The sequence below is a fragment of the Apium graveolens genome, chromosome 11 (genome assembly GCF_009905375.1).
Source record: "Apium graveolens cultivar Ventura chromosome 11, ASM990537v1, whole genome shotgun sequence".
NCBI classification, from domain to species: Eukaryota; Viridiplantae; Streptophyta; class Magnoliopsida; order Apiales; family Apiaceae; genus Apium; species Apium graveolens.
The window spans coordinates 11,803,285-11,810,269 of NC_133657.1; positions in this window are offsets into that span (position 1 = coordinate 11,803,285).

The window sequence follows — 6,985 nt, forward strand, 5'->3', positions numbered from 1 at the left end:
ATCTTCCTGAAAGGCTGGTATTTAAATATAAGGGAGGAAAAGAGATAATATGGCCACTTCACAGGATTCTTCTCGAAATCCAATATGTTCTAATAAAGATCTACTCATCTTTCAAAAAGAACTTTAGATACATTGTGACTGCAAGGAGATTAGTTCTAAAGAAGATTTTGGAGCTGAGGAGTAATAAAGCTAAAGATGCACTACCAAAAACTCTGTCAATTCCCTTCACAGGAAAGAGAGTGCATTTGAGGCTTTATTGGCTGATAGAATTTAGGGATGAAAAGGGAGTAAGAAGATTTTCCAGATTGGAGGACCAGTTGAGTATCTCTAGCAATGAGACTATTGGAAATGCAAGAAATGCTAGATCTCTCAGAAGCTGATGAACTTGAGTTCTACAGACAACTCCAAAATCAGATAGAAAAGAACAACGGGAGGCTTGGAAAGAAATCCAGACAATCAAGGAAATAGACTTATCTGCTCAGACTAGAGGAGCACCTTGATAATGATTGTGAGCAACTTCTTTGTATACTTTGCTTTGTTCAATTTTCTGTAAATAATACAGCACTTATCAGTTTCATCTACTATTTTCATTTTATATCTTTAGGATGTTTTGTTATCATCAAGTTTCTCTTAATTTATGGCTACAATTCCAGTAGACATAAATTAGGGGAGATTGTTAGGAATATGTTATAAACTTGATGATAAATTAAATAAAACACCTTGGTAGATTTAACTTAGTGTATTTTATAGCACTCGACGGATGATCAAATATAGTCCCGACGGATGATTTAATGTAGTCCCGACGGATGACGATTTGACATCCACTGGGTGAGTAGCTTAGGTAAAAATAAGATCTGTAGCACATTTCTGCAAACAACTTTGTGTATATTTTGTAGGAGCATATGAGTCATGTTGACTACTAGTGGATATGCAGAATAGGTTGATTAATTGTAAATATGAGATGTCTTGTAATTCTGTATAAGTGAAATGGAGTCAAGTGACAAATAGCTACCCGACGGATGATCAACAAAGCTACCCGACGGATGACAAACATGTACCAGATGGATGATCAAATTCAAATATCTGTTGACAGTGACAACACAGTCACATGCGTTGGTGTTTGCGAAAGGAATGTGGCAGCCTGTTAAGCAGGAATTTGAGAACAAAGAAGCATTACCATTTACATGCTATTATGAAGATATTCAAAGCTGCTGGAATAGAGTAGTGAAGCAGCATGGAGTTAGTCTAGATATGTTTTGTTTTATTATCTTATCTTATTATCATGTAAACTTGGTAATATATAAACTAAATGTAGCTAGTAGAACATTCAACTAAGCAAACACATTTTTAAAGAGAGATAAAAAAAGTTGTACTTGTCAAGAATTTCTCTGTAGTTTGCTTATTCTACTTGTAAGCAGCTGTGAGCTATTCAAGCTTCACAGGATTCTCATTCGATATATATATATATATATATATATATATATTCGGTGGATACTTTCAAATCCACCAGAAAGTTTTAAAAGCTAGTATTTTTATTACTTTGTGTTTTGATTCATATAACTACTTCATTCCGCAATCTGCAAATCAAACACTTATATATTTGTCGAGTTAGAACTGTTTTTAAAATCTTAAAAAAGTAGCCAGAATTACATTCAACCCCCCTTCTGTAATTCTTGTTGTATTTTTAGGGAATAACGGGAGTGTATGGGCTACGAGAAACTTTTGGATGTAGCGCATCTAGGTATGCTTGATTATTCTATTATGTTGCGTCACGAGGAAGTTAAGGAGAGTTCAACGCCTCCTCAGGTAGAACTAAAACCACTTCCTACATCTTTGAAATATGTGTCCATGGGCCCTAATAATTCATATCATGTTATTGTCAATGTTGAGCTTGATGACATTCAAATTGAGTTGTTGCTCAGTATTTAAAAAAAATGTCATTGGGTACACTTTTGATGATATTAAGGGCATTAATCCATCATTTTGCACGCATAAGATAATTCTTGAAGACTAGCAAGCCTCCTCTATTGAACCTCAATGAATACTTAATCCTAATATGATGGAGGTAGTCAAAAAGGGGTTTTAAAACTTCTTGTTGCAGGTATAATTTACCCTATCTCTAATAGTAAGTGGGTTAGCCATGTGCATGTAGTTCCAAAGAAAGGAGGAATGACTGTTTTTAAGAATGATAAGGGTGAGTTGATTTCTACTAAAACTGTGATAGGGTGGCCAATGTGCATTGATTATCAAAAATTGAATAAAGCCACTAGAAAAGACCATTTTCCTTTCCCTTTAATCGATCAAATGCTTGAAAGGTTGGCAAAACATTTTTTTCTATTATTTGGATGGATATTCTGGTTTCTTACAAATTCCCATCCATCCAAACGGCCAAGAAAAAAATGACTTTTACATGTCTATATGGTATGTTTGCGTATCGTAGAATGTCATTTGGATTATGTTGTTCCCACCAACCTTTCAACGATGTATGATGGTAATTTTCTCTGATTTTATTGAAGATATAATGGAAGTTTTTATGGATGATTTCTCTGTTTGTGGAATATCATTTGATGCATGCTTACATAACCTGGAAAAAGTGTTGCATAGATGTAAAGAAGTTAATCTAATTTTAAATTGGGAAAAGTGTCACCTTATGCTACAAGAGGGAGTTATTTTGGGTCATGTTATCTTGAAAAGAGACATCGAAATCGATAGAGCTAAGATAGGGATTGTTGAGCGCTTACCACCCCCCAACTTCGGTTAAAGGAGTAAGAAGTTTTCTTGGGCATGGGGGATTTTACCATCATTTTATAAAATATTTTTCAAAAATTGCTCGACCTATAACTGAACTCTTAGGCAAAGATGTCCCTTTTATTTTTAATGATGCTTGCATTGAGGCTTTTGACAGGTTAAAGAAAGCTCATATCTCTGCTCCAATCATGCAACCACCAGATTGGAATTTGCCATTTGAGATTATGTTTGATGCTATTAATCAAGCTATTGGTGCAGTCTTAGGTCAAATAAAGGATGGCAAGCTTCATGCCATATATTATACAAGCAAGACCTTAGATGGAGCTCAAATCAACTATGCAACAACTAAGAAGGAATTACTAGCAGTGGTGTATGTTATGGAAAAGTTTCGATTGTATCTTGTTGGTTCGAAAGTTATTGTTCACGCAAACCATGCAACACTGAAATATTTGTTGAGCAAGAAAGATGTTAAACCTCGTTTGATACGTTAGATTCTACTCCTTCAAGAATTTGATTTGGAGATTAAAGACATGAAAGAAGCTGAGAATGTGGTTGATGATCATCTTTCATACCTTGTTCTTAATGGTGATGATAGTAAAAATATTTTAATTAATGATCACCTATTTTCTCTTACAAGTATTGAGGTTCCTTGGTTTGCTGATATTGCTAACTATTTAGCTAATGGTACTATTCCTCATGGTTATTCATCACAACAAAGGAAGAAGTTTTTCTATGATGTGAGGAAGCACTTTTGGGGTGATCATTTTCTCTATAAATTTTGTGTTGATGGTGTCATTAGAAGATGTGTTCCAGAAAATGAAATTGCCTCAATAATCTCACATTGTCACGATCTACCATGTGGTGGTAATGCAACTACCACTAAAACTACTACTAAGATTCTTTAATGCGGTTTTTATTGGCCAACTCTCTTTAAAGATGTCCACCAATACGTTTAATCTTGTGATGGTTGTCAAAGAACTGGAAATATCTCAAGAAGAAACTAGATGCCTCTTAATAGCATACCTGAAGTAGAGACTTTTGATGTTTAGGGAGTTGATTTTATGGGACCATTCCCTTCATCTTTTCAGAACAAATACATCTTGGTCGTTGTTGACTATGTTTCGAAGTGGGTTGAAGCCATTGCAACTCCCACTAACGATGCTCGTGTTGTAGACAAGTTCTTTAAGAAGACAATTTTTCTCATATTTGGAGTGCCGGTGAATATTGATTACTGATAGAGGAAAGCACTTCTTGGAGAATCGGTTTGAATCTATGTTGAAGAAATATGGAGTTCATCATAAGGTGGGGCTTTCTTATCATCCCAAACAAGTGGTCAAGTGGAGGTCTCTAACCGCGAAATCAAGACTATCTTGGAGAAGACGGTCACAAAATTAAGGAAAGATTGGTCTATGAAGCTTGATGATGCACTTTGGATGTATAGAACTGCATTTAAAACATCTATTGGCATAACTCCGTACGGATTAATCTATGGAAAAACATGTCATCTACCGGTTGAATTGGAACACCGTGCATTTTGGGCTATCAAAAGTCTCAATTTTGATTTGTCAGCAGCAGGAGAGAAAAGACTTCTCTAACTTAACGAGCTAGATGAGCTTTGTTTTGAAGCTTATAATAGTTCCAAGCTATACAAGGAGAAAATAAAAAGATGGCATGACAAAGGGCTATTACGAAGAGAATTCAAAGAAGGAGATTTAGTTCTTCCTTTTAATTCAAGGTTGAAACTTTTTCTAGGAAAGTTTCGTTCTAGGTGGTCTGGTCTGTTTAAGGTTATTAAAGTTTATCTGACTCTGTTGAATTGTTGGATACACATGGAGGATCATTTAAGGTGAATGGGAAAAGAGCTAAACATTATAGAGCTGATGAGCTGATCGAAGAAAAAGTGGATATTCCGCTTTCTACCCCTTCTTCAGAATGATTGATAAGGAGGTCGAGTTAAAGACCTTAAAAAAGCGCTTCTTGGGAGGCATCTCAATGTGTTGCTAATGTAATTTATTGTATTATTATTATTATTATACAATTATTGTTATTAAATATTTTTATATTTTTTTAGGAAATTAATTTATTTTTTGTATTTATTTTAATTCCCACAAGGTGCCTTGTTAAATTTTATGTGAAGTGTTTCAGGAATAATTTGTGTAAGAAATACATTTTTGAAGGAAAGAAAAAAGTAAACTGCGGTGCAATTTTTCATCTTCGCGGAAGTTGATTTTAATTTTAATAATTTACATCTCGGTGCATTATCCAACCCGCAGTGTGCACACTTTCTGTCCGGTTAATAAATTAGGCGAGACATATATCCGCGGTGAATTATACTACCCACGAGCACCAAGCCTCTATTTGTTTCTTTAGTTTGGAGCGCATTACAAGTCAATAAATCTGTTCAAAAGCGCGCGGAGGCTCTATCCCACGTCACTTCCTCTCTCACGCGTGTGTGCTACCCGTCTTTATTTTAGAAAAATAAATAAGTTCTTGTACCTGTTCTTGCATGGTAGTTGGGAGGCCCATATATTCAGCTCATCATTTCCCTTCACAACATATCAGCCTGTAGCCCATACATAAGGCCCATCTACATTGGCCCAGCCCATAAGCCATGTTGCTTTGCGTCTTTATTTTAGAAAATAAGTTCCCGTACCTGTTTTTGTACCTAGTTTGGAGGCCCATATATTCAGTTCATCATTGCCACATACAACACATCAGCCTATAGCCCAAACATAAGGCCCATCCACATTGGCCCAGCCCACAAGCCATGTTGCTTAGCTTATTTGGAGCACGACATGTTATCATCCCAACTACTCCCTGGTCAGCGTCTATATGTCATCATCCCCGCCAAGTCAGCATGGTGTCATTTGTCACGTCACCGCACAGTCAGCAGCTGCCACATCGTCATCAACATCCAAGTCCGTGGGGTGCCCTAGTCAGCATCATAATCACCTGCTTAACTACACCCTGGTCAGCGTCTATATGTTATCAGCCCCGCCAACTCAGCATGGTGTCATTTGTCACGTCACCGCACAGTCAGCAGCTGCCACATCGTCATCAACATCCAAGTCTGCGGGGCGCCCTAGTCAGCATCATAATCACCTACTTAGCTTATTGAGTGATTGTTGGTACAAAAATTTTAAAAAATATTTAAATATTGAGAGGAAATTTGAACCCATGACCTTCACAAGAGAAAAGACTTCTACTTGGGTCTTCCAACCACTTGAGCTGTGATGTTTTTTTGGTAATGAAATGAACTCCCAATTATATATTCACAACCTGGGCATTAATTTAGAGCATGGAAAGCCCATCCTTCTCAATTCTTCTTGGACTAATACTTTGTGCTTATGTAATAGGGGAGTATTTCTAACTTTTCTTTGTATTTTTTTTATATATTCTTTTTGTATTTTTTTAAAATTGTATTAATTAATTAAATATTATATTATATTATATTATATTATATTATATATTATTCATTGAGGACAATGAATCATTTAAGTGTGGGGATTTGTTCTTAATATTTAAAAAAATCCAAAATTTAAAAAATTTTAAAAAAATGTATATAATTGTCTTGTCTCAAGAGTATGTTAGCATGGATAAGTACACATTGTGTAGATTTATTTCACATGATTATTCTGAGTTTTAAATCTATGAAAAATCATTTTATGCATGATAATTCCTTGTGTGTATTTGTGAAATTTTTTAAAACTTGAGATACTTCTTAGTTAATTTTAGTAAGTCGAGCATGCTTTCACCTTGTCAGGATTTGAGCCTAATTTATGATTGGTACACTATATATTAATCCATTTTTTGTTGTGTAATGTTCATTATTAGGCATATTGTTCTAGAACTTGCTTTAAATCATTTTGAGACTACATGATATGTGTATGCATGAATATGATAATGGCACTAGGATTAACCTCATTAAACCTAAACAATACCCATGAAAAAATAATCCTTAGTGAACCCTCTTGAGCTTATATCCGTTTTTTTCGTATATCACCAATCTAAAATTTTTGAGCCTACTTGTTCTTTCTTGTATTGATTTATTGGAAGAGCATATTGATTCAACTTCATGGTTGGTGAATATTTAGAGTGGGGATTTCTTTTGTTAAAGTATTACAAACTGGTGGAAATTAATATGATGGAGCAACTTAATCTTAGAAAAAAATAAAGTATCAAGTCCTCCTTTGAGATCAATGGGTAGCAAATGCAATGTATTATGAAAAGGACGATC